Here is a 19,659-nt window from a genome sequence, read left to right on the forward strand (position 1 = left end):
TATTTTGTCAATAAAAATTAAATATAAGTAAATAACAGATAATAAAAGCTAAAATGACTATTTTGTGCGTTTTTTTAACATAATTAACATTTTTTTCACAATTTTTCGCTACTATTTGCTGTAATTTATATTGGTGGCTGCCGCTTTCAAGGTAATCAAGAAGTCAATGCTTGGCTACGGTTGTCGTCAAGCTTTGCTTTATTGTGGTTGTGGTCTGTAGACGCCTTGTTGAATGTGATCAGCTTTTATTGCTACAGCGTATGAAACACCGGGAAGTAATGAAATGGGTTGTGAAATAAATGAACACAAAGTTTTAGCGTGGGTAATGACATAATGGAAACGCTTTTGAGCCCAACTGACTAGGGTCAGGTGGAAGCAGTTTTTGGTGTCAGTCATTCTGACCTTTTCACTCTCGAAAATATAACGCTTTCGAATTGTGGTGTAATTTTTAGCAAACCTAACGTAGCTCTTGGTTTAATCCACCACGATTCAAAATAAAATAAAATATTCAAAAGCCTATCAGAGTAAAGCTGGAGACATTGGTGCTTTATCGGTAACCGTATCGGTAACCTTATAACAGCTGATTCGACCAACCTTATGAGAATCAATGCAATCGATTATTGGTGCCGCTAAGGTCGTAACCGTATCGTAGCCAACCAATTGGGTTTTGGTTTACCGTCGTAACGATAAACAGCTGATTACGTTAGGGATACGGATACAGCGATACGACATACGGCACCAATGACTCCGACTTAAATTAAGTGAAGTTGACACTGACAATCCCAACCTAATAAACACGTACTTCGGGCAGTTATAATTTAAATGCCCAAAAAGGTGATTGTCTGACTACAATGTAATGCAACAAAAACAGTGTTATCGTTTTTAAAGATTTGAATATACGATTCGGACCAATAGAACGACCTGCGAAGCACGGACTCATCGATGGTACGTTCCTCAAACATAACCTTCTCACCGTTAAAATCAATTTACAACTTCAAATAGAAATAAAGATCCATAGCACATGACTCAATTATATGGTTGGCTCATCTCACCAGCTGATTTTATTTTTTATACTCAGTGTGCTTTTCACACAGAGAATATTAACTTTGATTGGATAACGGTTGGTTGTACAAGGTATAAAGGAATGGAGATAGATATAGACCTTTTGAGGTATCTTGATGAAATTTGGTATGTAGGTTCCTGGGAACTCATCTCAGATCGCTATTTAAAATGAACGATATCGCATTATAACCACGCCCACTTTTTCGACATCGAAAATTTCGAAAAACCGAAAAAATGCGATAATTCATTACCAAAGACGGATAAAGCGATACAACTTGGTAGATGGGTTGACCTTATGACGCAGAATAGAAAATTAGTAAAATTTTGGACAGTGGGCGTGGCACCGCCCACTTTTAAAAGAAGGTAATTTAAAAGTTTTGCAAGCTGTAATTTGGCAGTCATTGAAGATATCATGATGAAATTTGGCAGGAACGTTACTACTATTACTATGTATGTGCTAAATAAAAATTATCCATATCGGATGAAGAACACGCCCACTTAAAAAAATAAAATAATATTTAAAGGCAAATTTCAACAAAAAATTTAATATCTTTACACTATATAATTAAGTTATGTCAACATTCAACTCCAGTAATGATATGGTGCAACAAAATACAAAAATAAAAGAAAATTTCAAAATGGGCGTGGCTCCGCCCTTTTTCATTTAATTTGTCTAGAATACTTTTAATGCCATAAGTCCAACAAAAATTTGCCAATCCCTGTGAAATTTGGTAGGGGCATAGATTCTATGACGATCACTGTTTTCTGTGAAAATGGGCGAAATCGGTTGAAGCCACGCCCAGTTTTTATACACAGTCGACTGTCTGTCCTTCCGCTCGGCCGTTAACACGATAACTTGAGCAAAAATCGATATATCTTTACTAAACTTCGTTGACGTACTTATCTGAACTCTTTATCTTGGTATAAAAAATGACCGAAATCGAAAATTACAAAAAATGGAAAAAAATGCCATAATTCTATACCAAATACAAAACAAGGGATGAAACATGGTAACTGGATTGGTTTATTGACGCAAAATATAACTTTAGACAAAACTTTGTAAAATCGGTGTGACACTAACCATATTAAGTAGAAAAAAATGAAAAAGTTTTGCAGGGTGAAATCAAAAGCCCTTGAAATCTTGGAAGGAATACTGTACGTGGTATTACATATATAAATAAATTAGCGGTACCCGACAGATGATGTTCTGGATCACCCTGGTCCACATTTTGGTAGATATCTCGAAAACGCCTTCACATATACAACTAAGGGCCACTCCCTTTTAAAACCCTCATTAATACCTTTAATTTGATACCCATATCGTACAAACACATTATAGAGTCCCACAGGTCCACCTTTATGGCGTTATCTCGAAAAGGCGTCCACCTATAGAACTAAGGCCCACTGCCTTTTAAATAAGTTCAATTCTTGATAAAAAAAAAAAATAGTTTCGCATCACTTTAAGTTATTTTTTTTAGTAAACGCATCTAATTTAGCGCTTTGTTTGTCCACAACACACAAGAATTGCGAAGTTTTATGTTTTCTCTCCATTCCATTCGCCCAATATCAACATACAGATTTTGACAGTCTTAACAAAGGTACATACATATGTTGTTGCTGTAGAGATGAGCCAACCATACCATGCCATATCTTAAACAAAAATTATAAAAACTTCGAAATACTTTGGAAACAGAGTAATCCAAATCTGCAAAATATACATGCCTTGTTTTGACCTGGCTAAAAAGTGTTTGCATACTTGCCCTCTCTTTTAGAGCCATATCGACTAATTTGTATCAAGCATCGGCTAGTATCGGTCAAAAGGATCGGCATCGGCTGTTTTTAACTATTTTATGGGCACATCGACTGATGCTATTGTTTTACTTCATCAGTTATTTTTAAATTAATTATGTGTTTCCATGTGACATTTTGATAATTCTCTTGCCCAGTTGATACCAGATATGCTCGACACATCACATTAACGATCAGTGACTGAAAACCATTTCCACTATCAAACTATTTCTAACCATTATAATAAATTATGGATTTAACCAGTACTCGCTGTCGCTAATGCACGATTTCAGAGCTATTGTGATTTAAGAAATGAGTTCCGATCACGGACCATAAAACATTATACTGGCCTTCGAAGGCCAGGAAGGTCCGCAGTAGTGAGAATGATACACCGGCGTCGAATGATGAGGGTGAGCAACAGGGTCGTTTCATCAAAGCAGTTTTTAAAAGTTTTTGTTAGAATGTTATTAGCAGTAGTCAAAACTCGCCTACCACACCGAAAGTCCTAGGTTCACCCGGGAAAAGCAAAATCAAAATCTTAAGCAAAAGTTTATTCAACAATAAAAAAATGTCTACCGAGGGACGACCCAGTGGCTTGGCAAACAGTGTATTTTTGCAATGAAAATCTTCAGATCAAAAGTTCATCTGCTTGCAAATGATGTTCGGAATCGGCATAAAACATGTAGGTCCCATCGGCCTAAATCAACTCGGAGGTATATCGCGCCTGATATTTTTAGTGATTAGTGTACTTTGTTCTTACAGAAAACTACCGTATTACAATTTATAAAAACAATATCCACGGGTAAAAACCCGACTAACGAATTAACGAGCTCAGTTTGAATTCTGTTACTATATTAAGAATGTTATGTTATACACGACGGCCCTTATCTTTGTAACCGTACCTAAAAAGTAATTTAAAACAAGTAAAGCCAGAGTCATTGGTGCCGTATGTCGTATCGCTGTATCCGTATCCCTAACGTAATCAGCTGTTTATCGTTACGACGGTAAACCAAAACCCAATTGGTTGGCTACGATACGGTTACGACCTTAGCGGCACCAATAATCGATTGCATTGATTCTCATAAGGTTGGTCGAATCAGCTGTTATAAGGTTACCGATACGGTTACCGATAAAGCACCAATGTCTCCAGCTTAAAGGTGTAACCGAACATTATATACTAAGCGTCAGCTTCAATTGTACATTTCATTCAGATAAATTACTTTTGTACATAACACGTGGCACCGCCCGTTTAAAAAAAAAAAATTCTCCCCATTTCCTCATACAATAAAACTTGATAAGTGAAATATCATTGATTCAAAACTATTTTTTGCTAAGTTATAGCTTATTATTTTCGTCTACGACCCTTTTAAAAATCTCTTATATAAAAGTGGGTGTGGTCTTTAACCGAGCTCGTCCATTTTTTCTAGAAATATTTTGTACTATAGGGAAAATCTGTGTACCCAATTTTATTACGATATGTTAATTTTTCTTCGAGTTATGGCTCCCGAAACATTGAAAATTGCTTAGTCATAAAAGGGGCGGTGCCACGTACATTTTTTAAAATTTGAAGTGTTTCCTATTTATTGTTATAAATCCACTTGGGAAATGAAATACCATTGATATAAAGTTCTTTTTGCAAAGATATAGCTTATTTAATTCATCCACGACCCTTTTAAAAAAATGTATATAAAGTGGGCGTGGTCCTTAACCGATTTCGTTAATTTTTCTTCTAAGCATTCCTTATAGTAAAGGCAAACTCTCTGCCGAAATTTTGTTACGATAGGTTTAACGATTTTTGATTTATGATTAATAATATTTGTAAAATTGATTTTATCACAAGTGGGCGGTACCACGCCCATTCAAAAAAAATTTCAAATTTTTATCGAGTCTCAATATCAGTCCACACGTCAAATTTCAATATTCTACGTGTATTATTTATTAAATAATCATGTTTTTTGTGTTTTCCAAAATGTTATTTATATAAAAAGTGGGCGTGGTTATCATCCGATTTCGCTCATTTTCAATACCAATCTATTCTGGGTCCAGATAAGCTCGTGTACCAAATTTGGTGAAGATATCTCAATATTTACTCAAGTTATCGTGTTAACGGACAGACGGACGGACGGACATGGCTCAATCAAATTTTTTTTCGACACTGATAATTTTGATATATGGAAGTCTATATCTATCTCGATTCCTTTATACCTGTACAACCAACCGTTATCCAATCAAAGTAAATATACTCTGTGTGCAAAGCAAGCTGAGTATAAAAATATATCTTCCGATGGTATTGAGGTATGTATATGCCATGCAGCCATCTAGGACCGATTCAGTTCCATACTATTCATAAACGATATTTCTACTACAATCAAATATTCGAAAAATGTAAATTGCATGTGTACAATATGCAACCAGCTTTCTACATTAGCCGTGTTTTTTTTTACACGCGTATACGTTTACGTTTGCGTGTAAAAAACGCCTATCCTCGCTTAGATAATGCTTAGGAGACCCATCTAGCGGCAGTGGTTTAATAATTAGTTACAGCACAGGGTGTACGGAAAAGCGGAGACACAGCCCTCTGATGGCCATAGTGTATAACATATAGCTGAACCAGATGCGATGAATTGTGAACCCGCACCATTTTAAGAGGTGCTACATAGAATTAGTGTAGAGGTGAAACATATGCCGTCTTCCAGTGAGTTTTACAGCTCCGGCTCACGCTCAATTCTCACGGAAATGCTCTGGATCATTGAGAGACTTGCGAAGCAGATGTCGTGAAATTTTCGCACACGTGAAATGTGATAGGCAGATGTCGCCGCTGTTTTTCATTTAACTCATACGGCGAAAGGCTAAGCAGCGACATCTATTTGTGAAAAGGTATGTTTATTATTTGGCAGCGTTGCCAAACTAAAAAGAAGTAATTAACAAATTATCTGGCTCACAAATTGAACCAGACTTCTATCTGGATTTATTTGGCTCAAATCGTTGTTGTTGCATTTACATGCAAAATTATTTATCTGGCTCAGGATTTTGCCACCGGATGACGACAGTAGACACATATTTCAGTTGAATCTGAGTAGTACTAATTTTATGGGCGGCAATTTCAGAAGAGTAGATAAAGTTTGACGCTTAGCAGTCCATATAAAGTTTAAACGTAAACGTCTAAATAAAAAAAAAACACAGCTATTATTAACAAAACTATTCATGAACGTGTAAATGGTTTTGTTAACTTGGATGTTACAACGGATTCCAATCTTAATTTCTATCTTCATGTTAATGTCACGGTTAATAAAGAAAAAGGTGCTAAGCACTCGTTAAGCGTTGGTCTAAAGAATTTAGTGACCCTTATGTAACAAAAGCCCTTTTTACTACATTAGTTATACCGATATTAGAATATGGCTCTATAGTTTCGAGTCCGCGATATCAAGATTGTGAAAACAGTCTACAATCTATGCAAAATCAATTTTTACTTTTCGTGTTAAGGAATTTTCAGTGGGACTCTTGTATAAAAAAATAAAAAAAATTTTAGGGGCCAATATTTATTGCTAAGCTAATAAATGGATTGATTGTAAGCCCTTTTGAACGAATTAATCTTCAACGTCCCTTCACGAGCTTCAAGACATTACAAACCTCTCATTTTGGGGCTGTATAATACTAATTTCGAATTAAATTAACTTTTTCGGCATGTGTGTCATGATTTCAACACTCATTTCATTTGATTAACGGATTCAATTTTTACTATAAAGAGTACTCTCCTAATCGGCACCGGCCGAATTTTTGCTCCGCGGCCTATCAATCGGCAGCGGCGTAAATCTGAACATGGGTCTCTACTCTCTTGTATCTAAAAAAGCCATAGTCACCATATCAAAGTAGGTATACCAGATTTGGTAGATTTTTTTCTAATTGGTACTAAAGTTTCTAGATTTATTGCCGTTGTTAAATAACACACATACATATGTACATACCACTACTTGGGTGTTTTTCAATAAACTTTCTACAGGCGGTCCTGAAATTAATTTCTGAGATAGAACATGCTCCAAACCACGTGTGATAATGACCTACAAAGGGTGTTGCTTATGTTGTAACCATAAAAACACTTCCAACACTTTAGGAGATAGTTACAAACATACCCAAATCAAATTTCGATACCTAGTTGCCTTAAAAAAACGGAAGCAAATCGACAAATATTTCTGATGGGCCAAAATCGATGTATTTGGGTGCTAATAATTTTGAATAATTGGGAGATACATTAAAATTACAGTCATATGTATATGGAATTACTGCTTTAAAAGCTACACTCTGGCAAATTTCAGAACTATGCCTCAATGCCTCAATGCCTCAAAGTTTTGTGAAACAAACAACAAAAAGAGAAGTACAGATCTACATTTTCAAAAATACATACAACCCTTATTGAGTGTGGGAGTAGGAATGTGAGTTGGAGAGGAACTGGGACTGGGACTGGGAATAAGGTATGGCGAAGAATAAAAAGAACTAGAGATAAAAACGGAGGAAGAAGAGAGAGACTGAGAAAGAGATTGTTAGACAAAGATAGAGAGATAGAAATAGATGGAGCGGGGGAGAGAGATGGAAAAATTGTTGGGACACCGGTGTCCCATATGCGCGAAAGAGTTAACTTGAGTTGTCCAAAAAACTGGATTTATTAAAGATTGCTTTTCACGAAAAAATCGTACAAGTTAATCAAAGCTGGTAAAACCAAAACTGCAAAATTTATAGATAATGTTTGCAACCTTCTTTTAATGATCAACTAGTTAAAATATGCTTGTTTCCATTAGAAGAAACTTGGTGGAAAAAAGTGCAAACTTATCGAATTGCAAGAAAAATAAAGTATGCACTTTTTAATATAACTTGACTAAAGGCTTGGTTTCCTCGAAAGCGGTGCCGCATTTAGCGGTCGTTACATAACGGTAGAGTATGTTGTCCAAAAAGGTTGCCGTGTAAAAGTAATTATGTGTAAACTAAGAAGACGGTGAAGTTCACCGTAACGTAATATAGCGGCAGGGCATAAAATATTACGGCCATCATGACGGTAGAAACTCGTTCATCACCGTTTTTGGCCACTGCTATTGTCAAAGTGGTGAACATTTTGTCAAATATTTATAAAATAAACCATGGTTCAACTATATGGTTGGCTCATCTGTACAATAACAAAATATGTCTGTTCAAATTGTCAAAACCTGTGTATTGGTGTTGGTGCAAATGGTATGGAATGGAAACATAAAACTTATCAGTTTTTGTATGTAAGAAAATGTTGCCAATGAGTTGGTTTCATTTTGAGTTTGCCATCTTCTTTTGACAATCCCATCGACCATGTAATGAAATGAATATAATCAGCTGATGAGATGAGCCAACCATATAATTGAGCCATGAAATAAACAATATTTCTGAATTTTAATTTTTTTGAACATGTTTTATTTTTGTATGTGCAGTTAAAAAAGTAAGAGGAAAAACTAAAAAAAAGGAAAAATGTAAAATAAAATTTTGTGGATCGTCTGCCGTAAGTGTTCATTTTCCAACAAAGCGGTGCCGCTAACAACGGTGAGTATACCGGGCGTTCTTTAGAGGTCGTAATAAAGCGGCACCGCTTTCCGAGGAAACCAAGCCTTAATGGATAGCGTCTTTTTTATCCCACCCGTGTACACTATACAATTTATGATAACTTGCAATTATATAAAGATACTAGAGTATCCCGCAGACTTTGTTCTGACCGAAAATTCGTTGCCTGCATTTAAAAATTGGGCCTGGCTTCCCCTCTTCGCCATCTATCCGATTGTCTCCTACTCTATCTTCCATTTTTCTTATAGTTCTTGTCCATCCCTTATTCCATTTGCCTGCCTCCCGACTCCACTCACAATCACATTCCTACTCCCACACCCACTCCTACTTCCGCTCAACTTCTCATTCCCAATCTCACTTCCTTTTCTAGTCCCATTCCCACTACAACTCCCATTCCATCTCCCCCTCTCACCACAATTTCCTCATACATTTATAGAATCTCTACCAAATATCGAATACCTGCTTCACCTGGCCGAAAGATTTCAGTATCTGTGTTTGTATAAACATTTACGAAACTATATAAATCTAACATAATTTTTAAAATCGCTTTAATTGTTCATAAATAAGATATAGATATTTATGTTTGTATGTTTAATGGTGTGTTCAATTTTACATAAGATTTTTAAGAATTAATGAGCTTAACACAATTATTATTTTTGTTTGTTGGGGAAATGTTTCCTTCTTTTCAGTTATCACCAGTAAACAAATAATTTCATTTACCGGTGTTAAGCTCATTAATTCTTAAAAATTTTCAGATAAAGATAGATAATTGACCCGTTCTCCTGTCCGATAATATTCCTCCCTGCGATGTTATTACTCTACCGTAAACGAAGGTGTTTGTAATATTGTAGCTTCTGCAAAAAAAAATTCTCGCCTCTCCTTCTTCTCGATATTTGATCCCTGTCTCCCATCCGCATCTTCTCTCTTTTACATTCTCGATTTTTCTACTACTACTACTATCTTCTACTACTTTCTTTCCTCTCCCTCAACATTTATTCATTCTTCGTCACATTCTTCCCTGCATATGCGTCCTCTTCTTCCCATCTTCCCTCACACTTTTATTTTACCACCTTTTTCTACTCACACTTTCTTTCTTCTCCCTAACCCTCATTTCTCTTCCTATCCCTTCAATTCCAACTCCTATCTCTTATTTTCCATTTCAAACAAATTGTACTAAAAATACGATTTTTTGGAATAGGTCGGTCCCTGGTCCACCTCCCGGAAAGAAAATTAAATTTTTTGGCCTTTTTTTTAATCTAACAATTCCGAATATCGAGTAACCCGGTTTTTTGTCTTCGGTTAACCCGTTTTTGTTTGAAAGTTTTTCGAAATACGGCAACCACAATATACGTACATTTGTGCACACAAAAATAGCAACGTTTCATTGACATATTTTTATTTTTTTATTAGCCGTGTTTTTTATTACGTTCATATACATCTGCACTTAAGCTTTCTATGGTGTGCACAACTTTATAAACACTTATGAAATAGGTTTTTATAAAATCTGTACTTATAAGTTTCACTATGTAGATTTTTATCTGTGTTACCATCCTATGCATTGAAGAGCGGGTACGGAAGGCCTGCCTCGCCTTCCATGCCTGCAAATCAATGTTTGGTGAGAAATGGGGGCTCAAGCCAAGCATGGTACTTGGGATGTACGAGGCGGTGGTGCGGCCGGTGCTTACCTATGGTCCCATAGTCTGGTGGGAAGCTCTAAGTAAGAGCTACAATCTCACCAGCCCGCAAACAGTCCAGCGCACTGCGTGTGTTGGTGCCATAGGGGCCTGACGCACTTGTCTCACAGCTGCTTTAGACCCCATTTTGCACCTGCTTCCAATCGACTTGCATATACTTTGTACATCGTCACAAACCGCACTGAGACTCAGGGAGTCTGGGTGTTGGAATGATACTCAGCAAAGGCATAGTAGTATCCTAAAGAAACTTCCGGATGGTACATGTAGTACCGAGACAGATTACTACCCTCGCAAACTGAAGTTTGAGTACGGTTGTAATATCGCCATTCTAAGCAGGAACGAGTGGAAGAGAAACCCGCGCATAAGGGTCGACGACATCCAAATCTACACTGACGGCTCCAAGATGGAATCGGGTGTGGGGGCCGGAGTCTACTCTGAGTCCCTAGATTTGTCTGTATCATTCAGACTCCCACTGCATCGTGTTTCAAGCAGAAATCCTCGCGATTTGGCAAGCCTGCAAATCACTGGAGGGCTTTAACGTAGCTGGTAAAGTGTGCATCCCATCGGATAGCCAAGCAGCGATAAAAGCGCTTTCCTCGCCACACATTAACTCAAAATTAGTGTGGGCTTGTAAGCGACTCATATCCCAGTTAACCACCAATCTAGAACTATGAGTTATCTGGGTCCCGAGTCATAGGGGGATAGAGGGTAACGAGAAGGCCGACGAGCTGGCACGCAGGGGCTCATCGGAGATGAGCAAGGAAACATCCAGTGTCGAAGTAGGCATACCCTTAGCAGTAGCCAAGGGGAATATCCAAAGCTTCTACTTGAAGAAAGCACAAACAAAGTGGAATAACGTCACCACCTGTGCAATATCAAAATCCATTTGACCAAACTATGATGGAAGAGGACGAGAAGTCTTCTTAACAAATCCAGGGCCAACACACGCAAACTGATAGCAGTCTGCACCGGTCATTGGGCAGTAAGTACACATGCGGAAAAGATGGACATTCCGTATAACGACTACTGTAGAAGCTGCAAGGGAGACAGTAGAACACTTTATGTGTAAATGCCCAGCTCTAGCTAGAGCCCGACTAAGGTTCCTTGTTGGTTCCCCGTTTCTAGAAGACCTCAGAGGTTTATCTGTGATAGCAATCCCGAATATCCTTAATTTTATCAATAACTCTGGCTGGTTGTAGTACATTGACCGTAGGTTTTAGACGAGTTACATGGCATCAAAACGGCTTTAAATAGCTACTTGGGCGACCAGGCTCGCAGCCATTTCACCTACCTACCTACCTACCTACCATCCCTAATTAAAAAGGGTAGGTTCTGGTCATTATTTTGAGTTATTGGACTAATATTTAGTAGAATGACTATAGCTTTTGATTACTGCGCGACAATTGTGTTGCATGGAGTCAATCAGCTTTTTACACCTATCAATGGATATAGTATACCAAGTTTGCCATATTTCTCCCCAAAGTTCCGTTTAAGGTGTGGCTAGAAACTCTTCACACGATCCTCTCAATTCCCACAGATTGTCATTTGCTATTAAAGCCCGGTTATTGTGCTGGTCGTTACATAACTTGGACTTCCTTCTCAGTGAACCGTGATTTCAGAACTAAATTTCTCGTGGTAGGTTCCTCCCCAAAGACTCCATGCAAGGTGAGTCTTTCTTCGTGGAAACGGGGGCAGTAGAACATGACGTGTTCTGCGTTTTCTAACTCTGTGGTACACATTGGGCAATGAGGATCTTCCTCTATCCTACGCTTCCATAAATACTCTTTGAAACCGCCATGTCCACTCATTATCTGCGTCAGATGGTAGTTCAGTTCGCCGTGCTTCCGCTCATTCCATTGAGCTACGTTCCAAACTAGTGTGAAAGTCCAACGCCTTTTACTATATATATTTTTACTAATATATATTTTTGATGGGTCTGTTTAGATCCATACCACACTGGTGCTGCGTATAGTATTATTGAGCTGGTTACTGTGGACAATAGCTGACGTATAGCTTCTCTCGGACCACCAATGTTAGGCATTATTCGCATAAGTGATCCATTAACTTTGGTAATTTTCTCCCCCACCGCTCTGAAGTGCTCTTTGAAAGTTAACTTAGAGTCAATGTGCACTCCTAAGTATTTTAAGGAATCCTTTGAGGTGATTTGATGATCCCCGACAGTTAAGACTAACTCGTTCGCCGACCGTTCGGAGCTTACTAATACCACTTCCGTCTTTTGGCTAGCCCACTCCAGTCCTGTATTGGTCAGCCATTCCTTTATTCTTGCTAGGGCGTCATTACATAATGCTTGAAGCAGGTCCAGTTTCTTGGCCACTACTACCACTGCAATATCATCAGCATATCCCACAATTTGCGTGTTTTCTGGTAGATCAATCTTTAGCACCCCGTCATGCATTACATTCCAAAGCGTTGGACCGAGAACAGATCCCTGTGGGACGCCTCCTGTGATTTTGTACTCTTTTGCTCCTTGATCCGTGTCAAAAAGAAGTACTCTGTCTTTAAGATAGCTACCTATAATTCTGCGTAAGTAAGCTGGAGTGCCGAAGCTTTGCAGCGCTGCCATTATCTGCATCCAGTTCGCAGTGTTAAAAGCATTCTTGATGTCCAACATAATCAGTACACAGAACTTCCTTTTATTTTGGCCTCCAGAGATAGCTTCTCTAGCTATATTGACGACTGTTTGTATTGCATCTACGGTGGATCTTGATTTGCGAAATCCATATTGACTATTCGATAAGCCACCTGGTCTTTCTAGAGTCAGCTGTAGGCGCTCACTAATTATACGCTCGAAAATCTTCCCTAGGGAATCCAGCATACAACGTGGCCTATATGAGGATGGTTGGTCCGGCTGTTTACCACGTTTCAGCAATGGGACAAGTCTTTGTCGTTTCCACGGGCGAGGGAACACGCCTTCTTGCATACAGGCATTAAAAAGATCAGTAAATAATGTAGCCCTAGTTGTAATCGCGGCTTTAAGGGCTATGTTTGGTACTTCGTCGGGTCCTGGGGATTTGTTATCAGCAACTCTTTTTGCAGCGTCCAGCACCTCTTGCTCTGTAATTTGCGGAATTTCCGTACTTTCTAGATCCTCGCTTGGATAAGTCCAGCGATCTTGCGCCAGGAAAATTGTTTCAACAATAATATTCATCAGTATCGGGCACGTTGGTTGCTGTGATATCGGTCCTTTAACTTTGGCCATCACAGTTCTGTAGGCTGATCCCCAAGGATCTAGGTCGACATTATCCAGCAGTTCCCTAAAGCATAACTTCTTGCTCTTTTTTATGGCATTTTTAAGTGCTTTCTTTGTGCGACATAGGTGTTGTCTAGCTCTGCATATCGTGGTGATGAGCGTGCCCTCTGCGCTATTCTTCGTGCTTTGTGACATTTTCTACGCTCTTCCGCAATTTCGTCATTCCACCAATATACTGGAGTGCGCTGTGCTTTTCCGCGACTTCTGGGCATGGCAGCATCACATGTCGTACATAGCAACTTAGTGATTTGAACCGACTGGTCTTCCGCATGCGATTCTCGTACTATGGCGTCCTTCCAGATAATGTCAAATATTTGTGGGTCGAAAAGGTGCTGTTTCCATTTCCTACTTTGTCGATGTCTTGCTGCTACCGTTCGTGGAGTTTCGAGCAGCTCTACGCTAATAGCTTTATGGTCGCTGTGTGTAGACGTTGCTTATGGACCATTTTGCTCGTCTTGCTATTTCGCTGCTAGCGAAGGTGAGATCTATAATGGATCGTCTGGTACCTGTATCGAAGGTATATATCCCTGGTTCATTTAGGAGTTCTAGCCTCAAAGAAGTAAGACTTTCGAGGAGAACTCTCCCTCTTTCGTTGGTTCGTCTACTTCCCCACACAGATGACCATGCATTGAAGTCTCCACACACTAAAAGCGGGTGTTTACCTCGTGCTTCAATGGTGATCCCGTATATCATGTCTTCGAACTCGGCGATGGTCATGCTCGGAGGGGCATAGCAACTGAAGACGTATATAACGTTGATTTTTGCCCACGTGAATCCTGCTACCGTTGGCGTCATAATTTCCTGTGGGAGAAATTTCCCTGGTGCCCAAATTGAGGCTTTCCCTGCTGAATCTGAGAGCCAACCCTGCTCCTGGCGATTTTTGTATTATTTAGAGAGTACCACTATGTCATATCCTCCTTCATAGACTGTTTGGGATAATAGCTCTTGGGCTGCCTCGCAATGGTTTAAATTGAGCTGCAATACCCTCATGAGACAGTCATTTTGCTGCCCTCTCGTTGTTGGCATTTAAAACTGCCTGCTGAATGTTGTCCCCCACATAGCGCGCATTTCGGTGCATTTTCGCAACTTGCAGCCTTATGACCTTCCTGGCCGCATTTCCTGCATAGGCTAGACCTATCTACAGTCTCCTTACATTTCTGAGCTATATGCCCGTAGCCCCAGCACCTATAACAGCCTTTTTCTTGCTTGAGCTCTCTAATTCGGCAGGAAACCCATCCTACCCGGATTCTTTGCGTATTAAGAACCGCCTTGGCATCATCCGCTGTAAGGCTTATAAGTGCCGACTTCGTGCCACTGTACCCTGTGCGTATGCTTTTTATGGCAGCCACATCTGGAAGTTTGATGTTGCATTGCTGGTGGAGGGCGTTGCAAATCTCCTCGGGCGTAGTAATCTCATCGAGATCTCTGCACTGTAGCGTGACCATTTGGGACTTTGTTATAACTTTAGCCGAGTCCTTTAGTACCGCTTCAATTTCTCCTTGGTGCGCGCTTGTTTTCCCATCTTGCGATTTTTTCAGCTCTAGTAACAGCTCTCCTTTCGCCGTTCTTCTAATCGTTTTGACGTCATCACCCAGGGATTTTAATTCGTCGCATCTTCACACTTTACGCAATATGTCGGCGTACGTCGCATCCCCCGCCTTGGAAATGATGATTGCATCCGGCCTAGCCTTAAGTGATTTTTTCTTGCTCTTCTTTTTGGCTAACTGCCACTCTCCCGTCTTTTGGGCTGCAGTTTCCTCTTTCCGCTCCATCTTCTCTTGCGTTTCTTGCCGTCGTTTGTGACCACCCACGTGCCCTGGTAAGACATCTTTTAGTGTAGTAGTGGGTTTTACCACGTTGTTATCCTTGGTCGAGTACGAATTATTCCTTGGTCGCTTTCCTGGGGGTGATGGACTTCTATCCTTGGCGCATTCGCTTGCACGCAATTTATGTTCTAAATTCTTTACCTCTAGGGCCGACTCGATGTACAGCACTTTTATTACGGAGGCCAAGCGCTTGATTTCCGCGTGTATATTATTACGCCCTATGAAGAACTGCATCAAGTCCTCAATCGCCTTGCCTAGCTTGGTCATCTTTTTTTCTCCAGGGGGGTTTTGCTGATTTAACGCAGCTGACGCCTGCTTAATTAGCTCACTTAATAATGGTGTGCCCGTTTGAGCCTTGATGTCGGAGTTCTTTTTGCAAAGCTTCGGTGTAGCACCCGGCGACAACGCTCCTTGCTTGCTTTCGGCCTCCGCTCCTTTGGGTTTCGTTACCACTTGCGACGAAATGTTAAGGCCCCCAGCCGATGGGCCACGCCCTTCTGGAGAGCGAGCTAGCTTCCTTCCTACAAATGGATTGAACGCCATTTCATTCTCCTGTGTTTGGTTTTTTATTTTAGTATTGTTGTTGCTCATCATTTATTTAATTGGGTCCCCACTTGAGGCCGCTATCTTGGTCCGAGTGTGCAGTTACCTATATAGATCCCGTGGTTGTCTATGCGAAGGCAGAGAGGCCACGTGAAGGTTGACGCAGTCCCTCATGAAGACTGCGTTCAGAGCCAGATCAGTATTAATCGGGAGGATCTCAACCGAACCTGCACCACCAACTTAATGATGACGGACTTTGAACGTACCCCAAGGCCTGCAAAGGTTTTAACGGGACGGAGACGAATGGGACATTAACCGGAAAGTCATTTCGACGGTGTGTCAAGCCGTGTACTGAGATTTCCGAATGCCACATTCGCCAGCCCTTAACAAACATATCCGAGTCGTTGATTCCAGTATACCTTAATTAAGACCTTACTGGGCTCAGTCTTAATGTGACAATCACCTTAAATTTACAAATAATTTACCTCTTTACCTTCCTGAGTGTGTATCCCACGTCGTATAGTTGCCTCCCTATCTTGGGTAGGTATTCCCTCGAAGCAACCCCGTACTAGGCTGTGGATGCTTAATTCAGGGCGGCATCTACTCGCCCTGCCACTGGAGGTTCTCAGGGTGCTTTAGGCCTTTTAAGCCAAACCCTCCTCACCAGCCGCTCTTGGTCGAGGGCTGCTTATTTGATATTCGCAGCTAACCTAATTAATAGGCCGTTCACTGTCCGCCAGCAGTGATCCCCTTGGCCTGAGCTCAGCCCTCACTTGTATCTACATAAACAAATCAATCTTTATGTCTACACATATGTGCATACAGCAGCGGAGAGATACTCACAAAAGTATGCAATCATCGGTGGAAGTATTACTCACATATACACGCGCATATGGCTATGCGAGAGGCTATAAACGTGCATCTGTAGTTTATAGCTGTTAAGTTTATAGCTGGTAACCAAGTATAGTGTTAACTATTTTGTACTCTTTACTTTAATTTTTAAAATAATTTTTAATTGAGTTTTCGTGTTAACTTAAAATTTTTGAATAACTTCAAAAAATGAAAATTCTAATTAGTTGGAAAATATTTAAACTCAAAAATAAATAACATAATATTTTTAAAAATTAAAATAAATATTTGGCTTATTACCAAATATATTGGCGATTCTACCAACGGACCTAAATTTTTATATAAGTCTATATGTGAACAATTACTGAATGTAACACTTTAGTATCGCAAAGCTATTGACCAATAAAATACCGCAAATAAAAGTGTAACTAAGTGACGTGCTATCAAAGAAAATTTGTTTTAGTTACCTGAACCAAATTCAGAAGATAATATTTAATTGGATGTACATATATATTACGTCTGATGGGTCAAGTAAAAACACCATCATCACAATACATCAGTGCTATGACAAAAACCCTCACCACTAACAAAGCTCTAACAAACAAATGTGTGATTTGTAAATTAATATACTAAAAAATAAAATAAAGCAGATTTAATATCTATAAGAATTATTCAATGCAAAACTCAATGAATTTAAATTAAACTGCCACTTAATTTTAATAAAAGAGACCAAGAAATTGTGTACCTAAACGAAAATCGTGTTTATTAATAACAAAACTAAGAAGCTTAAAATAATTTTAAAGAACCGCTGACCCATTGACATTATATTTTCACGTCCTATCTGATATTTAAATCAATATTGAAGAACTGAAAGAATATGCGAAAATGTTTGAACTAAATTAACGCACATCATTTGCTGTCGTATATATTAAACTTAAAATTCATTAAGATAATACCGCTAATTCCTCCCTACAATTCATTCATATATCGAAGTATTTTAATACTCAACGAAACATCGTCATTTTGTATACCATTTGTTGGAATCACTCGTAACCTTTAACGTCCTCTTCACTAATTACAAAGCCATTGCATAACAAAGCCATTGCATAGACAGCAACAACGATGTATTTAGTTGTCATCACGTCAAAAAACGCAATTGATTCACTTAAAATCTTTGCAATCATCAATCAACTACTTATTAATTTTAATATTTTTTTTATTAAATTTAATTTTATGTAAGTATAATTTTTATTTTAATATTAAATTTAAAATTTTCAATTATAATTCAAATTAAAATTTTAAACCCTTTAAATTTTCAATTTATTTTAAGATTATTTTTATATCTTAAAAATTTTAATATAAGTTATTTAAATTTACTTATTTTGTATATAAAATTAAATATTGTATTTAAATTGTTAACTCCCTTTCCAAAAAAATTCTTAAATATTTTCTAATTTTCAAATTTTTCATTTAAATTTTTCTTTTCATATGGTTCTACGTTCACCAATACGAACCCGTAATTTTACAAATTCGGAAAACCAAAACAACAACTATACAAATAACACAATGACTCAGAATACAACTCAAAATTCTAACATTAATACAACACAAAACAACATCTCTAATATAACACGAGATACTTCAACACAAAATAACTTTACAAATGTTTCTTCTACTAAATCTATTAAATTACCACAATTTTGGCAAGAATCTCCCAATGCTGGTTTTTACTTGTTGAAGGACAATTTGAAATTAATAATATCACTGATGATAATTTAAAATATCAAAATGTTCTAATTACCCTTCAACGAGATACTATTTCTAAAATTTTTGACATCATTAACCCTCCTCCTCTTTTCGATAAATATGATACAATCAAAAAAATTGTGTGTGAAAGATTTTCTCTTAGCGAAGAAAAACGATTAGAACAATTATTTTCAAAAACTGAACTTGGTGATCGTTCACCATCTGAATTATTCAGATTTATGAAATCACTTATAGGTACTGACTTCAATGTAAATCAAGAATTACTTTTCAAATTATGGATTCGTACATTGCCACAAGAAATATAAATCCATTTAACTTCTAGTAACAATAAAAATAAAGATGAAGTAATTATTTTAGCTGACAAACTTTTTGATTTAATCAACAAACCTCATTCTTCTAAATCTCCTATAGTTTCGAGTATAAATAATAATATTTTAGAACAATGCGTTAAAAATTTAACTGAATTAACTACGGCTATTTATCAAAATTTAAATAAAATTTCTAATGATATTAATCAATTACAAATCCGTTCAAGATCTAAAGATAGAAATAGATCTAAATCTCGAAATTTTTCAAGATCAAGAAATTTTTCAAACAATCGTAATTTTACTTCACAAACAAATATTTGTTGGTATCACAAAAAATTTAAGAATAACGCTCTTAAATGTATACCCCCATGCAATTTTAATCAAAATCACAATTCAAATTCCGAACAAAATTTAAACTGAAACGATCCATTATGACGGTGACGGATAATGGAACTATTATTAAACCTACTCGTCGCCTATTCATATTTGATAAATTCAATAAACTTAATTTGACTGCAGCAAACGGTTCTTCAATTGAAACTTTTGGTACAAAACTACTTAAAATTGATTTAGGTTTAAGAAGAGATTTTGAATTTCCATTCATTATTGCGAATATTGATACACCAATTTTAGGAGCAAACTTTTTAGAAAAATTCGGAATTATTGTCAATATTAAAAATAAAGAAATAATGGATTCTACTACAAAAATTAAAGTTGCTGGATCTTCTGGATTTTCTGATATTTTCTCACTCAAAATTCCTATTGTCGAAAATAAGTTTTCAAAATTACTTAATGAATTTCCATCTATTACCTGCGAACCAGATTATACTAAAAAAGTTAAACACCATACGGTTCACAGGATAGAAACAAAAGGTATTTTACCATTTTCGAAACCTAGACGTCTTGATCCAATCAAACTTAAAATTGCTAAAACTGAATTTGAATTTTTAGTTAAAACTGGTATATGCAGACCCTCA

Source organism: Eurosta solidaginis, chromosome 3 (genome assembly GCF_040869045.1).
Source record: "Eurosta solidaginis isolate ZX-2024a chromosome 3, ASM4086904v1, whole genome shotgun sequence".
NCBI classification, from domain to species: Eukaryota; Metazoa; Arthropoda; class Insecta; order Diptera; family Tephritidae; genus Eurosta; species Eurosta solidaginis.